Source organism: Erinaceus europaeus, chromosome 6 (assembly GCF_950295315.1).
Source record: "Erinaceus europaeus chromosome 6, mEriEur2.1, whole genome shotgun sequence".
Lineage (NCBI taxonomy): Eukaryota > Metazoa > Chordata > Mammalia > Eulipotyphla > Erinaceidae > Erinaceus > Erinaceus europaeus.
Window position 1 is genome coordinate 53,899,457 of NC_080167.1, and position 18,960 is coordinate 53,918,416.

At 42.1% G+C, this 18,960-nt stretch overlaps 1 protein-coding gene across 8 annotated transcripts in view; it reads left to right on the forward strand.

Annotated features, from left to right (window-relative positions):
- Positions 1–15,460: 15,460 nt before the first annotated feature.
- The window catches only part of PTER (phosphotriesterase related), a 97,553-nt gene continuing 94,053 nt past the window's right edge, over positions 15,461–18,960 (forward strand). For 6 of the 8 annotated variants that reach the window (XR_009550259.1, XM_060192227.1, XM_060192225.1 and 3 more), the window contains exon 1: positions 15,461–15,579. The gene's annotated coding sequence lies outside the window, so the exon portion shown is untranslated. The remainder of the gene's footprint in view (positions 15,580–18,960) is intronic. The other 2 variants (XM_060192229.1, XM_016189644.2) reach the window with 2 other exon arrangements.

Genomic DNA, 18,960 nt, shown 5'->3' on the forward strand with positions numbered 1-18,960 from the left:
CCTATGGGAGGGACTACATCAAATTAAAAAGGTTCTGCACAGCAAAAGAAACAACTACCCAAACCAAGAGACCCCTCACAGAATGGGAGAAGATCTTTATATGCCATACATCAGACAAGAAGCTAATAAACAAAATAAATAAAGAGCTTGCCAAACTCAACCACAAGAAAAGAAATAACCCCATCCAAAAATGGGGGGAGGACTTGGACAGAATATTCACCACAGAAGAGTTCCAAAAGGCTGAGAAACACATGAAAAAATGTTCAAGTCTCTGATTGTCAGAGAAATGCAAATAAAGAAAACAAAGAGATACCACTTCACTCCTGTGAGAATGTCATACATCAGAAAAGGTAGCAGCAGCAAATCCTGGAGAGGTTGTGGGGGTCAAAGGAGCCCTCCTGCACTGCTGGTGGGAATGTCAATTGGTCCAACCTCTGTGGAGAGCAGTCTGGAGAACTCTCAGAAGGCTAGAAATGGACCTACCCTATGATCCTGCAATTCCTCTCCTGGGGATATATCCTAAGGAACCCAACACACCCATCCAAAAATATCTGTGTACACATATGTTCTTAGCAGCACAATTTTTAATAGCCAAAACCTGGAAGCAACCCAGGTGTCCTCCAACAGATGAGTGGCTGAGCAAGTTGTGGTCTATATACACAATGGAATACTACTCAGCTATAAAAAATGGTGACTTCACTGTTTTCAGCCGATCTTGGGTGGATTCATGTTAAGTGAAATAAGTCAGAAACAGAAGGATGAATTTGGGATGATCTCACTCTCAGGCAAAAGTTTAAAAATAAGATAAGAAGAGAAAATACAAGTAGAACCTGAACTGGAATTGGCATATTGCACCAAAGTAAAAGACTCTGGGGTGGTTGTGGGGAGGAGAATACAGGTCAAAAAGGATGACAGAGGACCTAGTGGGGGTTGTATTGTTATATGGAAAACTGAGAAATGTTGTGCATGTACAAACTATTGTATTTACTGTTGAATGTAAAACAGTAATTCCCCAATAAATAAATCAAGGGGAAAAAAACATGGGAACCCCTTAAAAATTCAAAAAAACCCTTTTTCACCAATTTGTTTTTATCAGTCATATCAGAAAGGTCTGTAAGCCATATAAAGGCTAAAGAAATAGATAAATGGGGGTTGGGCAGTGGTGCAGTGGGTTAAGGGCATGTGGCCCAAAACGCAAGGACCGGCATAAGGATCCCGGTTCGAGCCCCCGGCTCCCCACCTGCACTTCACAGGTGGTGAAGCAGGTCTGCAGGTGTCTGTCTTTCTCTCCCCCTCTCTGTCTTCCCCTCCTCTCTCCATTTCTCTCTGTCCTATCCAACAACGAACAACATCAACAATGACAATAATAATAACCACAACGAGGCTACAACAACAAGGGCAACAAAAGGGGGGGGGGGGGAAATGGCCTCCAGGAGTGGTGGATTCATGGTACAGGCACCAAGCCCAGCAATAACCCTGGAGGAAAAAAAAAATAGGTAAATGAAATATTTACGTTGTTTGAGGTCAAATGTTAAGAAGATGATGTGTGCTTTTTTTCTATACTTCTTGCTTTTTATTTGTTATAACTTTTATTTGCTTTTGGAAAACAGTGTCTTGCCCCATATTTTCTCAAATAATGTTCATGAAAACTTAGTATTTTGTGGGCCATTCTGTGTCTTCATGAAATCACTCTAAGATCACTTCCTTTATAAAGCAGTGCCACTACTCACTGTCTGGAAACTGTATGTCCTGCAGCAGTTTAAAATGAAAAGCACTTAAGCTTTGATTAATGTTTCTCTTTCCAATTAATTTCCAACTTCAAGCTACATTCAGCATCACCAGGGGACATTGGTCCCTTAGGTCAAGAGTCTGAGTGTGTTCTGGACACTGTTGGAGGGACAAAACTGAATCCTTACTGAAAAGTTATTCTGCCACAAAACTGCCCATAGCATGAAGAGAGACCTGACTGTCAGCACACAGCCTTTCTCTCTTCACCCCAACTAAGGCAGTGAGATGCACCAAATAAAGAAACCAGGGTCTGGGTGGTGGTGCACCTGGTTGGGCACACATATTACAACGTGCAAGGACCCAGCATTGAGTTCCCAGTCTCCACCTGCAGGGGGAAGCTTTGCAAGTGGTGAAGCAGTGCTGCAGGTGTCTCTCTTTTTCTCCTCCTGCTCTCTTGATTTCTGGTTGTCTCTATCCAATAAAGATAATTTAAAAAATAAAAATGAAAATAAAATAAAATAAACCTGTTTCCTGTGCAAGCAGATTGGAAGGTTTTGCTTTATAATGGCAACCATATTTCTTGAGATGCAACCCCTGCTCCCACCCCAACCCCCGTGTGAACGGACACACACACACACACACACACACACACACACACACACACACCATATATAGAAAGAGCTTTCCCAACAGAGCTAATAAAAAAAAGTGTTGTCTAACTCAGCTTTTTTATTACATCAGTGTTTGATTTGGGAAGAGTGACCCCTTTCCAGGTGAAATAGTTACCTGTTGGCAAGACGTAGGAGTGGGAGGTGCAGGGGAGCAAGAAGGTGCCTCTCTTGGTGGTGACACAATAGGATGAGCTGTTGAAGAGGACTTCGAAGTTCTGTGAGGATGAAAAGGACATGTGAATGAGTTATTTGAATAAACCTAAAACCAGAGCTGATCATTTACTAGAAGGAGCTGGGTAAGGAAGCTAACTATGAGGTCAAGTGGAGGCATGTACCAGGGTTCAAGTCCCTAGTCCCCACCTATGTTGGTATGCATGAGACCCCTTCTGTTTCATTTGGTTTAAATCCCCCCTGCTTAACACTATTTTATTTACATAACCACTGTTAACAAGTTCCACCCTCCCTCCAGGGCATTTGTGGTTCAGTGATAGGATTCTTGCCTAATCTGCCCCCTCTTTGTCACACTCTGATTTTCACCAGTCACTTTTCTCTCCACCCTCTCTATGTCACATCCTGTTTCCACCCTACTTGGGAAGTATATATAAAGACAGCATTGTGAGTTTTAGAGTACTGTACTTTGAGTTTAACTTAGCTCATCTTAGATTGTGCTGCGTCCTGCATGAATAAAGAGATACTGCCTACAACCCAGCCATGAGTCCCTGGTCGTCTGTTACCTGCCCGTGAAGCCAGCCCGGTGAAAACAACATAACCCGTCAAAAACAACACACCTACAGGGAGAAGCTTCCTGAGCAGTGGAGCAGTGCTGCATTGCCTCTCCTCTCTATAGTAGGTGTGACCTAGAAAGAAAGATAAGACAGGACCATAGGGGGAAAATGGGCAAAATATAGATACAAATAGATAGTTATAGAAGTAATAGTCAACCCATATCTGGGGTCTTAGCAGAACTAATGCAGTTTCTTTTTTTCTTTATTCATTTTCCCTTTTGTTGCCTTTGTTGTTTTCTCTAATTGTTGTAGTTATTATTATTGTTGCTACTGATGTCATCATTGTTGGATAGGACAGAGAGAAATGGAGAGAGGAGGGGAAGACAGACAGGAGGAGAGAAAGACACCTGCAAACGCACTTCACCGCTTGTGAAGTGACTCCCCTGCAGGTGGGGAGCCGGGGGCTCGAACTGGAATCCTTATGTCAGTCTTTGTGCTTCGTGCCAGTACTAATGCAGTTTCTAATGAGGGAATGGTGATACAGAACTCTAGTGGTGGGAAAAGTGTGGAGTTACACCCCTGTTATCTTATAATTTTGAAAGCAAGATTAAATCACCAATTAAAAATAATGCAAAATAAAAATAAAATTTAAGTAAATTTTTTTAAAAAGGAAAGTACACACTGTTAAATGTGTTCACTAATAGTCATAGATGTGGGGAAATCTTGAATTTAAACAAATCACTGACTTAACCAGAAGTCTAAAGTTTTCTGATTTCTGTTTCCTGGTTTACGATGGAGTTCCAAATTTACACCAGTGTAGAATTTACCCATGCTTGGAAAAACTACCAGGTGTTAGGAGTCTCCAAGAACAGCCTATGACTAGAGAGAACTACCCCAAACTTGATTGGCCATGGGTACTTTACTTGTTACAGTGTTCTAAGACATAACCTTTTGATATTTAAAGATTTAGAATGTTAGCAAATGTCTCTTATACTGATAATACCTTACTAGAATTCAAATGTCTTGATTAGATGAACAGCTCACAATCCATAGTCATTTATGCATCTTGAGCATGAAGTTTTAAGTCACTATAAGTATTTGTTGGGGGCCAGGCGATAGCACAGTGGGTTGAGCGCACATGGCACAAAGCGCAAGGACTGGCATAAGGATCCCGATTTGAGCCCCAGGCTCCCCACCTGCATGGGAGTTGCTTCACAAGCTGTGAAGCAGGTCTTCAAGTGTCTATCTTTCTTGTCCCCTCTCTGTCTTCCCCTCCTGTCTCCATTTTTCTCTGTCCTATCCAACAATAATGACATCAATAATAACTACAACAATAAAACAACAAAGGGAATAAATAAATAAATATTTTTAAAAGTATTTATTTCAGGGCTGGAGAGATAGATGACCAAGTAGGACCTGTGCTCAGGCAAGTGCATGGTCCAGGTTCAAAGCGCAAAAGCATGTCAGAGGTGCTGTAACACCGGAGGAAACTCTGGGGCTATGGTGTCTCTCCCTCCATCAGTCTCTAGCTGAATAAAAAAGTGGACTAGAATAGTGATGTCATGTATGCATGAGGCTCTGGCTACACACACACACACACACACACACACACACACACAGTCTACTAGCTTCAGGGGACAGGAGCTTGTCATTTAAGAGAACAGTCTTAGCAATGAGCACTGCCGGGCTGGTAAATTCAGGTGAGCAGTACTCCATGGGAATGACTGTCAATTCTTGTGTGAGGAGAGAGGGCCTGATGACAAGTCTAAAAAGCATGCATGAGAATCGTCAAAAGCACTAAATGGAAGCGAGTATGGAAAATGGTTGGAGGCATTAAAGATAATTTTTGTTCATGGGACTCTTTTTGCCCTTTGGACTGCCCTTAGCTGGAAACAAAACTCTCACTGCTTCTTGCTTCCAGAAGAAACTGGTCTTTATAGTCTTTGTTTCTACACCTCCTGAATGCTATTCTCTCTGCAGTCACATATAAGTGGGTATAAGCACAGTGTGTACAATGGTAGAGACCATTAGGAATGCAGAGTTAAAGCCTGATATTCAATATACTGGGACCCACCAATCCTCTGAAATTGAGTACCAATGACACTTGAACTCATCCTTTCTTCTTTGCAAAACACCTCAATTTCCCTGTTTGAATGCCATTCGTAAACACCACATAGTTTTTAATTCCGCATTTGGGATTTTCAGGGCATGAGTTTAAGATTCATTTGCTCCCTGAGAAAGCACCTTGCCAGTGTCCCATGGCTATTAACGCCTACTTTGAGGCAAAGTTTTAACCAAGATTTAATATGGAAACACCATTCCTATTTCAAAGTTAAGTCTCTTGCAGGAATGAATGGGTTAGGGGTGCAGCTGAGCCTAGAAGCAGCCTTTCCATATTGCCATTCATGACAGCTGGATAGAGCTCCAGAGGTGATGACAGAGGTTCGATTTGGGGGATGGGGCATGGTGACCAGATTCCCACAGCACCCTACCTCAAAGAAGATAGGAGGGACTGCAGGGAAAGTGTGTCTTGCTATCACAAGAGGGTATCTCCCCCACCCCACTTAAAGTTATGTGTTCCACTTAAATATACACACAGTGAAATCTTCTCATGGGAGATTTCTCCTGCTTGTCATGGGGTGTGACCTGCCTGTGAGGTGTTGAGATCAGATGCAGGCACCTTATAAGCTGCTAATTACCATGACAGCCAGCAGCATGCTTTTTCTTACTTAGCTTACTGAAGCTCAGAGTCCCTCAGTTTAGGTTAAAAGTGCAGGCTGATATGACTGCTCTCTCCCTTACACTTACTCTGTGTTCCATGGATGCTGACAGAAACATATTTTTATGCTGATAAGTCAGCTTGTCTTGTTATATGAGAGAAAAAGGAGGGAAGAAAAAAAGAAATGTTAGGGAAATAAACACTTCCGTGACTCTGACTTCTGTGGGATTTTTCTTTTACCTTTTTTTTTTAAGTATCTTGGATGGAAGTTAAAGGAATCAAGTTAACTGACATTAACCAAAGTGAGAAGGATGAATAACACAGATGATCTCACTTATAGGTGGAACTTAAAAAAAAAAAAAAGACAGAAAAGGAAAAGACAAAGTAAGACTAGAACTAGGTGTGGAGCATTGCAACAAAGCAAAGGACTCTGGGGAAAGAAGGGAAAGGAGGGGGTAGGGGAGAGAGAAGGCTTTGCGGTCCTGGTATATGGGTGAAAGGGACCTAAGTGGGGGATGAGAGTGTTTTGCAGACACCTGTCATAAGGAGACGAGAAACTGTACCGTAAACCAGTAGCCCCTCCCATAAAATGATTTTTTTAAATAAAAATATATATTGGATTTTCTTGGTGTTAAAAAATTTTTCTGTTGTTGACTACTACTAAAATGAAAGAGGTGTGCAAGCACAGCTTATCCTTTTAAGTAACTCCCTTAGCTTTTAAGTAAATCTCAGATATTTCTGCCTGCTCCCCATTGAGCACGAAGTCATCTTCAAATATGGCTGGTTTAGGATGTCAAATCTGAGCAGCCACGCAGAGCCAGATGGGGATTTCACACAACTCAAAAGCAAGAAACAACTCCCAGAAAGACACAGAAAGGGTCTTCCGTACAATCTGCTGATTGGGTGGAGGAATGTCACAACACATTCCCAGAAGCATGTGGCTGAAGTTAAACAAAGTTCAACCTCAAGGCCTGCCTTAGAGCTGGCATTTATTAACCACCAGCATCACCATTCTCAAAGCTTGGCCCGCTGATCACTGGAATGGAAAAATCTCATGATCAAAGAAAGGCATGTGGAAATGTACCAAATTTTGCTGTGAGATCTGACACAATCAACATTACCTTCCCGATGATTCTCACCAAAATACTGCTCCAACCAAACTTCAAAACAGGTTATTTAACATCATTGCTCTTAGGGTTGGGGGCGGGGGATGCAGGGAAGGAGGTAGAAGCCAAAGCCAGTATTTCTCACATTGCTTTCTCCTTCATGCCCTCCCTGTACCCTATGGAAGTCATAGGTGTTATCACAAATCATCATTGGCTCCAGGTCTCTGGTCACCAGTTCCTTCTATTTAATAATCCAGACCAGGATGTTGAGTTGGAAGAGCCCAGCAGGACTAAGGGGAAGCACCTGCCATCACAATAATTCTTGGACACTATGGCTAAGGGCCCTCATGTAGCCCTCTGTCTCCACTTCAGATGGGAAGCCAGAGAGGTCAGAACTATTCCAATCCCCCCCTTTTTTAACCCTCTCTGCAAAGTGTTTTCTCCCTAGAGCACACCTATGCAAAAGGAATCTTCGTGAGTGCAGCCAAATAGTGTTTCACCAGATGAGCTTGAGCATCTCTGCTTTAAGGGGCATAGGAGTCATCCTGGATGGCTTGTCTCAAAATCTGCCAAATGCAAAGCAGTCTTTCTTGCAAACAACATGCTTGGTGGTTTTGTAGAGCTTTTGCACACTCACACTCTCCTATTCCAGAATTTTAAAAATAAACAATATGTTACTATGATAGAAACTACCCATTTGGGAATTATAATCCCTGCAAAACTGACACCAGGTCAAGCTGACCAATTGGTTATGGAACTGAATATACTCTGTGTAACTTTGTTGGCGAGGGAACTTTTCTAACTCACTTCTGCTTTATTTTATATGTCTGTGAAAAGTATCAGAACTAGCTAATTTTATTTCAGGGGAGAGAGAGAAAGAGAGACAGAGATAGGTAGATAGATAGATAGATGGATAGATAGATAGATAGATAGATAGATAGACAGACCTGAGCAGCACTCCATTATGTTCAACACTGTGAATTGAACCAAGAGCCTCTGGCATATAACTCCTGCATTCTACCAGTTGAGCTATTTCACTGTCCATTAAATTATTTGTTAAATATTTATTTAAGGAGAGGGAACAATAGAGGGGGGTGGAGAGAAGAGCATTACTCTAGCATACATGGTGCCAGGGACTGAACAAGGGGCCCTTGGTTTACAAGTCCTGCAATCCATCATTAGCTAGTTGCAAAGACAAATTAAAGCCAGACTCAGCTGCATTAAGAAACCTGGCACTCACTCTTGCTTTGTATCTTTGTGACTTGATGATGGTAGAGGAACCCAAAATCACAGGTGTGGCTAAGACCAGCCAAGGAACGATTAAGACAAAATCCAGGAGAGAGGTTCCCAGGTGAGGGGAGTGACGCCAGAAAGAAGCATGTAAGATATCAGGGACAGTGATAATGTCAGGTGGGAAGTGGAGGAGAAGGGGGCTCTACAAGAATCTATTAGATTTCTAGACTTTTAACTTTCATAATAGATATTGAATATATCTTTCAGGATCAATGAAGAATACTGCATTCTTTATATTCAAGGAAGAGTGTGAGAGACTTCGCTCATCTCTGAACCCTAAACTAGAAAAGATAATTCTTTATTCAATTTACCACATCAGACTCACATCCTGTTACCATCTAAACATCAGAATAATGAAGTGCTCTATCTTAAGAGAACTTAAGAAAAAACATGCTCAAGCCCAATATAGACATTTTCCTATGACATCTGTTACTATTAACACATTTTCTAACCTTAATCTCACATACATATGCCACGATTATGAAGTGCTTTCTGACTCACTCTGCTTCTCTAAAGTGAAAACCTTTCTCTGGAACTTCAGGTTCTTTGAGTTAAAAGCCCTTTGAGTTTGCTGCTCAGCAGTTGGTGGTTTTTAAAAGTCCCAGTGACTGTCTTCTGTCTCTCTCCAAAAGCATAAGGCTGGACACTAGATGGTTTTGAAGATCTGCTGCTGGCTCTAAAACACCTCTGATTTGGTAACAATCAAGGAAAGTATAAGTCTGGTTTCCCAGCCTGCGTGTTCTCAAAGCACCAGCTCCTTCTCCACTCTGCTGAAGAGAAAGAAGACAACTTAGGATGAGGAATTACTTTGCTCCCCGTTGCTTCACTTCTTTATGCACCAACGTCAGTCAGCTTTGCTTGCTCAGTAGCAGACACCCCCTAAGTCCTCTCCCCTCCCCAGAGCTCTCCAATGGAGGAAAGGAGGGAGAGAAAAATGAACATATGGACAGACTGACAGACAAGACAGAGAAACAGTGGCCAAACAGACTCCAGACTCAAGAGTTTCCACACAGTTCTAATGCTGCTCTTACTGACCTGCATGGTGTAGAGATTTCACCACCTTATCTAAGTAAGAGCAACAACCATTTCTGTTGGCTGTGGTCTGTGCTGAGTACTTGGACATCTGGGTTCTTAGTTTTCAAAGCTTGAGTTTTAGAGGCAGCTTGTCCTAGATTTGCACCTCAGCTTAGCCTTTTATTTATCATTAGACACACAGCAAAAAATATTTCCCATCTCTAAGCCTCAGTTGCTGCCTCTATAAAATGGGGTTCCTGTGAATGTTAAACCTCAAACATGGCCCCCAAAGGCTGCTGGGATACTAACTGGCTGTCAGACTTTCATGGTCCATGAGAGCTGCTTTTTCAATCTTTTTATTTGTTTTTATTTTAATGAGAGGAAAGAAGAGAGAAAGAAAGAAAGAAAGAAAGAAAGAAAGAAAGAAAGAGAGAAAGGGAAAAAAAGAAAAAACTAGAATGAGTGCTGCTCAGCTGTGGCTTATGGTGGTACTGGGGACTGAATATGGGACTATGGAGCTTCAGATATGAAAGTCTTTTTGCAGTGCTGGGGATCAAATCTGAGAACTCAACCATGCAAGCCCTGTGTTCTCCCAGTGCTCCACCTCTAGGGTTGAAATGATAAGCTAATTTCCACTCTCATCAGTGTCCTGCACTGCCAACAGATGAAGACCAACACATGTGAACTAAGTAAGCTGAACAATTTTGCCAACTCACAGGGCCTGTGTTCTCTATATAGTATAAAATATCTAAAACCAGTATTTAAAGAAAGAAATGTAGGAGAGGAGGCTGAGAGGTGAAGCAGATGCTTTGTGTGGGCAGTGCTCTGGATTCAGTCATTTCCACTGCATAAACAACAACAAAAGAGGGCAGGAAAGAGAGCACCCATACTAGAACACTTTCATGTCTCAAGACTTGCACGTTTGAGGCCCCAGAAGCCCCAGATGTGATCCCTGGCACTGCCATATGCCAGAACTGAGCAATACTCTGGTCCCTCTCTTTCTCCTACCAGAAAGAAAGAAGGAGGAGGAAGAAGAGAAAAGAGAGAAATAGGACAGAAAGAAATTGAGATAGGTAAGAATAGGAGAGCTTTCAATGGGGGGGGGGGGCAGATGGGACAGGGAGTTCTGGTGGTGGGAATCATGTGAAATTATACCCCTTTTATCCTATGGCCTTGTCAATATCTCCATTTTATAAGTAAACTAAATTTTAAAAAAAGAAATTGAGATAGGACAGAGAGATAAAGACAAAGAAAGAAACACTGCTCCATCACTCATGAAGCTTCCTCACTACAGGTGGGGACCAGGGACTTGAACCTGGGTCCTTGTGCATGGTAACATGGGCACTCATATCACCACCTGGTCCCAAAGAAAGAAACTGAAACCAATTCTTGGCAAAAACATATGCATACACAATTTTTAAAGATCTTAGAGTGAAAGCAAAGACAAACCACTTAAAAAATAGTCAAGTTATTTGAATTTGAATTTCACTATTTAGCTTCAATATACATTGTTTTATTTTTCAGCACACAGAAGGCTACCATTTGCTACCATTCTCAGACACATGAGCTCAGAGTTAAAGGGTAGCTTCCTGGTTGGCTCTGAGGTTTCATTTCATTCTGTTTAATTCAGTTTTCCAGCCTATATTTATTAGAGTAATAATCACATAATTATGTGCTAACAGAGTTTTGCTTTGTTTTGTTTTTTTCACACTTCAACCTTCTCTCAAGGATGGGAAGTCATCTTGAAGAGCTGACTCAGTTTATATGCAGGAGTACTGGACTCCTTTCCCAGGACAAATTCTATGTTAATCAGGATAGATTGACTGCTGTCACAAATAATCCCCACCTCTGTGATTTGAGACTATAAAAGCAAATTGTTCCCTCACATTTTCACACAATGGGATTGACAGAAGGACTGCTCCCAACAAAGCCATTCTGAAACAGGTCCTTTCTTTCCTAAGGTGCCTTTCCTCCACATTCTAGAATTCTCTCCATTCAGTCCAAGGGAAAAGCAAGAGTAGAGGATGGTGGGTGAGTTGATGGTTTATTTATTAGTTTATGTGGATGGGTCAGTTCCAGAAGGCCCATGTTACTTCTGTCACATAGGCCAGTGTATTCAGGGTTAGATCCACTCCTAACTGCAAGGGAAGCTGGCAAATGGAGTGTAGCTTTGTGCTTTGTGAGAGGACTTAGGGATGGGTTTAGTTAGCACCTCCCAACACTACCAAGTCTCAGTCACAAATACCCAAAGAGACTGCTGGACTAGAAAAAAATAAAGAAAACAACTCAGTGAAACTATTTTTTATGGGGGGGAGGTGGGAAGGGCATGACTCAATGGTATAGTGCACACCTGTCTTGTATGAGTGAGGCCCCAGGCTCCATCCCCTGAACCATATTGGAAGGGCCTGTGCTCTGGTCTCTGTTTCTCTCTCTTTCTCTCTCTCTCTCTAAAATAAAATAAATACAGTAATTTTAAAAGACATTTAAAAAAATTGTAGACAAGTGAGGGTGGGTGGGTGGTGGTGCACCCGGCTGAGTGTACACATTACCATGCAAAAGGACCTGGGTTTGAACACCTGTTCCCCACCTACAGGGTTGGGGGGAGGCAGTTCACTAGTGGTGAAGCAGGTCTTCAAGTGTCTCTCTTTTGTTCTTTCTTACTATTTCCTCCTCCCTCTCAATTTCTCTCTGTCCTATCAAATAAAAAAGAAAGGGTGAAAAGAAGAAGAAGAAGAACAAGAACAAGAAGAAGAACAAGAAGAAGAACAAGAAGAACAAGAACAAGAAGAAGAAGAACAAGAACAAGAAGAACAAGAACAAGAAGAACAAGAAGAACCAGAGGATGAAATGGCCACTGAGAGCAGTGGATTTGTAGTGTTGGCACCAAGGCTCAGTGATGATCCTGATGACAATTAAAAATAATAATTAAGTAAATAAGTAAAACCTTTAAATTAGTAGTGACAGAATTCTGGATTCCAGCCTCTTACGCAATACTAGCCAATCTCAGCTAAAGTCATGGGTGTTTTAAATTCAAGACAACTGTTTTTGTTACAAGTTATTTACAGACAGTTATCTAAAATCAAACTATTTTAAAATATTTATGTACTTGATAGAGACAGAGAGAAATCAAGAGGGAAGGAGGAGATAGAAAGGTAGAAAAAAAGAGAGACATCTGCAGCGTACCTTTACCACTCACAAAGCTTTCACTGCAGATGGGGACTGGGGGCCGGGATGTGTGGGCTCAACTGGGTGAACTGCCACCTGGCCCCCCAAAATCAAAATATTTTACTGTAAGTTTGTCATAGCACATGATTTACCTTTTAACTATTTTTAAGTGTGCAGTTCAATAGCAAACTATCACCACTATCCATCTCCTCAACTCTGCCATCATCCTGGAGGGAAAATGCTCACTGAACAGTAGCTCCCTATCCTTCCCCCCCCCCCCGACATCTCTGGTCTACTTTTCGTCTTTGTGAATCTGACTAACCTGGAAGCCACATTAATTTCACATAAGTGAAACTATATGATACTGTTCATTTGTGTCTACCTTATCTCATCTAGCATGGTATCTTCAAGGTTAGTACAAGTCATTGGTAGTATTACCAGACTTCCATCCCCTCCCAAAGGCTGGATAATATTCTGTTCTGTATCTATGGCACATTTTGTGTTTCTATTCATCTGTCTGTGAACACTTGTACTGTGTCTACCCTTTGGCGATCCTGAATAAGGCCACTGTGAACATAAGTGCACAATCTCTTTGAGATTTCATCTTTTGGTTATAAAGCCCAGTAGAGTTGCTGGATCCCTTGGTATATAGTTAGTACATAGTTTAACAGTTAATTATTATTATTATTACTATTATTTTTCCTCCAGGGTTATTGCTGGGCTCGGTACCTGCACCATGAATCATTCCTAGAGGCCATTTTTTCCCCTTTTTGTTGCCTTTGTTGTTGTAGCCTTGTTGTGGTTATTATTATTGCCATTGTTGATGTTGTTCGTTGTTGGATAGAACAGAGAGAAATGGAGAGAGGAGGGGAAGAGGAGAGGGAGAGAGAAAGATAGACACCTGCAGACCTGCTTCACCACCTGTGAAGCAACTCTCCTGCAGGTGGGGAGCCGGGGGCTCGAACCGGGATCCTTATGCCGGTCCTTGTGCTTTGGGCCACATGCGCTTAACCCACTGTGGTTAATTATTTTTATGATAGGAAGAGAATGAGAAAGATCAGAACTCAGCTCTAACATATACAGAAGACTAAATAAAATAACAGAAGACTGAATTTGAGGCCTTGGAGACTCAAGCATGTAAGTTAGAGATAGCTGGAACACTGAGCTATCTCCCAGGCTTTATGTTCCATTTTTTGAACAACTGTTCTACTGTTTACATGGAAGCTATAAAGCCAGAAAAGTTTTAACAACAAACTTGTAATGAATTGCAACAAAAGGTAGTAATGACTAATTGGGAAAGTTCTAGCCCTATTTCAAGGCCCCATGACTGGAGGGGTTGAGTGGGGGGGGGGGAATACATACTTTCAATTTTGCTCTTTATGAAAGAGAAAGGTTTTCATTTCATTGTTCCTTTACCCCTAGGTGAAATAATAAAATGTGCAGAGCAGCTAGTTGTATTCTTTGGGAGGAATAAAGAATAGGGATTTGATAGGAAAATGTGTGCTCAAAGTTCCATCCAAGCCCTCTCGTGGCATTGGTATCGCAGAGGTTTCTAGAAATATTGGGGCTAGTCTATCACACCGTGACTAACTAGACACTAAGCCAGGAAATTTTCCCGGCACTGTAAACTTCAACTTCCAATTAACAACCAGGACATAGGAGCAACACCATATACGAAATATCACAGGCTGTGCTTTAATTTTTTTTTTGTCTTTGCCACTCATCTGATGATTATCTGGATTACTTATATTATTTCCCTCCCCAGGTTTTCTCTCTAGATTATGTTGGTGGAAACATCAAAAACAACTAATTCTGGTGGTGGTGATGAAATCTTTCCAGAATTTTAACCTAAACAGCAAGGGGTTTTGGATGTTTGGCTTTGATTTTATTCCCTCTGCCAATTTAGCATTTCTTAGTACAGGTACTGTTGAAACCCAAAGACACTATGAAAATGAAAAGCAGGTACTGTGGAAATGAGAATGCATTTGAACTAAACCTTTAGCTGAGAGACTGATTTGGAAGCCTTTGGTTCCTTCGTAATGTGATTTTTAACTTGGCAATTTCATCACAGACATATGACAGTACACTGATATTCTAGGTTTCAAAAAATATCTCCAAGTTAAGCTTCTCTGGGAAGAAAGGTTGAAAAATGAAGTTGGGTGTAAGGTTTTATATCATATTGTCATTTTAACTGCAGAATATCATCAAAGACCACTTTTCATCAGTTCTCATTGACCCTATCCTCAGGGGTAGTAGATTTGGGGGCTATTCTAAAGAGTGTTAATTTTAATTATGTTTAAAAAGGATAGTCTTTGATGCCTCAAACAGCAAAGCTTCATTGCTTACAATGTGAAATAGAACTATAGTATATACTCATATGCTATTTCATTACGATTTTTCACTATTGCACATTAGATTTACATGAATTTATCACCCCTTGTTTGAAAGCTGATGCTCTCAGTAGTTTGACAAAGCTTCTGAAATGAAATTCTTAGCCATGAATTTGAAATTTCTTTGAAGCTGCTTCTTTCAATGAGACAAGTTTATCCTGAGCGCTCTCTCTTACAGGAGTAAAGCCATAGAAATAAGAGCCTGCATGTGAAATCTATCACACATCTTGTCCGGCGGATGTAATGTGGACAGTGAAGGGTTCTAGACCATGAAGAAAACTTTCATTCCAGGATATCTGGGGGCGGGAGTCTACAACAGACTCCAGTCAGAGAAAGTGCTGAATAGATTCTGCAACTAGGAGTCTAGATTGGAGGCCACTAGGCTGGAGCCCACACTTGGCCTGGTAGCAGCAGGCAGGACAGGCAGAGGCTGCTGGGCTTGTCCCAGGCCAGAGGCGGGGCTCCCTGGTAGCTGAGTTTATCCCGGCTCTCAAGACGGGCGGAGCTCTTGCCAGAATACAGCAGTAGGATTTAGGGCCAGGGAGGGGCGTGGTCTGGAGACTGGGCGTGGTCCACGCAGTGGGAGTGGCCACGGCTGCGGAAGTGTGGGATAGCAGCCTCCTCCCCTCAAGAAGTGGGAGGGGAGAGAGTGAGGAGTCCTTAAAGGACCAGGAAGTTGACCCAGTCTAGGGCCCCTGAAGAGAGAGCTGTGGTCCACGAGTGGAGAGGAGACCCTGAGCCGGAACTGGTGCAGGAGCTTTGGGCCCGGTAGGAAGGGCGGGGTCCCCCTAATCCTTGAAACAGTCCCCTGTCTCATGGCCATCTGGGTAAGAGGCCAGAGTAGCTGGCCCTCTGGAAGGCTGGCTGCTGTGGCCTGGCCTCTCCCCACATGCTCTGAGGAGTAGCAAAGACTTGGATCCAGAGGCTGCACGGGGCTTAGGAGGCTGGATTGGGCTTTTTTTTTTTTGGGGGGGGGGTGTCTGGATGGCCCAAGGTTCAGGTTTCCTGAAACCTAACCTGAAAAGGCCTGAGCTCAGGGTCCTGGTCTCACAGCCTTGGCGGGTGGGGGTGCCTGGTGCATGGCCATGCTTCCTTAATAAGGTTGGCAACCACCCCTCCAACCCTGGCCTTAAGACTTGGGGCCCAGCCTTGCCCTCTGTTTCACCCTCTCCTGAACTAGCTTAGAGTGTACACACACACACACACACACACACACACACACACAGTGAGTGGTATTTACAGCCCTGATCTTAAGAGTCTTAGAGTACACACACACACACACACACACACACACACACACACACACACACACACACACACTGAGTGGTATTTATAGCCCTGATCTTAGAGTCTTAGAGTACACACACACACACACACACACACAGTGAGTGGTATTTACAGCCCTGATCTTAGAGTCTTAGAGTACACACACACACACACACACACACACACACACACACAGTGGTATTTACAGCCCTGATCTTAGAGTCTTAGAGTACACACACACACACACACACACACAGTGAGTGGTATTTACAGCCCTGATCTTAGAGTCTTAGAGTACACACACACACACACACACACACACACACACACACACACAGTGGTATTTACAGCCCTGATCTTAGAGTCTTAGAGTACACACACACACACACACACACACACACACACACACAGTGGTATTTACAGCCCTGATCTTAGAGTCTTAGAGTACACACACACACACACACACACACACACACACACACACACAGTGGTAGTTACAGCCCTGATTTTGTGGTAACAGTCCAGGGGACATGTCTCAGCCTTGTGTGCAAACAGCAGTCTCTTCCCTCTCCCCTGTCTTTAGATCACCTCTACAGTGAAAGAAAATGACAAGCATTTACTGCTCCTCACACATATGGCCATAAGGAACAAACTGTCAGCAACGGTCCTGAGACTTATGACACCTATTTGACCAACAGCAAAATTTTACTTCCCTGGTTCAGGTGTAAAGCACTTATCCTAAAGGCTTGGTGTAATTCCAGAAATAACCAACACTCCTCCTAGCCCTTCAAAAAGAACTCTGAAGGCACATTGCAGAGAGAAAGAGATCAAATGACTGTTGGTGGCAAGTTAGCAACTTAATATGTAAAACAATGACCTGAAAACAATTGACATAGGGATAATATGTAGAAACTTTGAGGAGGCTCAACGTGTTATTGTTTTTAAAAATTGTATGTATTGGTTCAAATTTTTGGAATAAAATGAAGACAAACTTTTTAAATTTCCATTCCTTAATCTTACAGTCATAAAAGGAATGGCCATGCCTATATTTTTTGACAGCTAGTGAAACACTAATCGCTAGGTTATTCTCTAAGTTGTGTGTATCTGATTTAATCTCTCCAGCCCTATGAGCTATTTTCACATCTTAGAGGATAAAAATAATGGCACAGAAAGGTAAGGCCATACTGGTAGAATGATTAGGTAGGGAAAATCTAACTTCTTGCCCATAGCCAGCTATATGTTCTCTCTTTCTCCACCGCCCTCCCCACTACAATTTTGCTTGGTGTCCAATTAGGACTAAAGTTACAAATATGGTAGGTGATGGAGAAGGCTTAAGAGAAGTCAGCAGTTTAGAGAAGACTGGACTCAGGCAAGCTTGGATCAGGCACTGATTTGCCAGGTGAATTACTTAGGTTGAAGGAAGCTTCCCTGCTGTGCTTTCTCCTCTCCCCACCAGCCTCTCTGACTCTATCTGAAAAAGGCCTCCTAGAGCAGTTTAGCCTCAGAGATGATCCAAAACAAACACAACTTTGAACCCTGGAATAGTCAAATTCTAGCTCCTGTTCCAGCTCTGTGACTCGAGTTGGTACAAGTAAGTTACTTCTTTTTTCTAGCCACATGAAGGAAATTGATCTTTAGGTCTCTACTCTGAAAATGTATATTTATGTAAATAAGATTCTACATTTATTACATAATGATCTTCTGGTTCACATTTGGTGTTGAAATGCAAGGCAGAAAGGTCGGCTCATCTATTTATTCAACAAACATGTATCCTGTACCTGGAAATCTACCTGGACTGTAATGCCTAACAGGGTAAACAGGGGCTCAAACCTCTTGGGGTTTACATTCTGCTTCACCACTTGCAAAGCTTTCCCCCTGTAGGGACCAGGGGCTCGAACCCAGGTCCTGGCGCCTTATAGCATGTGTGCTCAACCAGGTAAGCCACCACCCGGCCCCCATCATGGTATTCTTAACCACCTATTTATTTTAGTTTTCATCCACATTGCATACTCTCATCTGACAGCCTATATGTCAATCACTGTAAATATGTTTGTAAATTGTTATTCCCTCCCATGAAACAAATGCAGATGCTGTGTGTGGACCCCAAGATTTGGGGGTCTGTCTGTTACTACAGCATAGCTTAGCCTAATCTGACTGATATACTGGGGAGGGGGGTTGAGCCACATGAATGCAGGGATGACTAGTGGGGACCTGAGGCCTGAGAGGGAAGGTGCTGTAGAAAGCTTGCTGTTAGGATAAACCTCTTTTCTGACTACTGAGAGAGCAAGTGCACTTGTTTCCAAGGTGCTCAACTCAGCTTCATGATTTTAATCAAAGGTGGCAAAAAAAAAAAAAAAGCATTTAGAGGTTTGACTACATTCTGCACAGGTAGCCTGAACTTTCATGATTTTCAATGAGACAACCCCTGAAACTTACATCATGTTGCAGTGCAATGTTACACTAATAAAAAACATATTAAAAGAATGCATATTGGAAAAACATACTTTAAAAAAGAATAACCAGTGTTGTTAAAGTGTAAAATACATGAAGGCTCAATTCTCAGAAGGGACTGAAAGTAGATTCCCATGCTAATTTAGAAAAACATTATATGTATGTACGTATATATACAATATCCAGTGCATATAACTGGTAGATATGGACACATGTAGTCCTTCACACACACACACACACACACACACACACACACACACACACACACACACACTGCTTTTCAAGTATATAATACATATAGTTTTCACTTTTTCTAAATTTTCCAAAATAGAGATAATTCTTCCCAAATGTTGTATTCAGTGGATGGTTATTTTGTCACCAAAGGACATATGAAATTGAATCACCCACACTCACCACTTACTATAGTTTTAA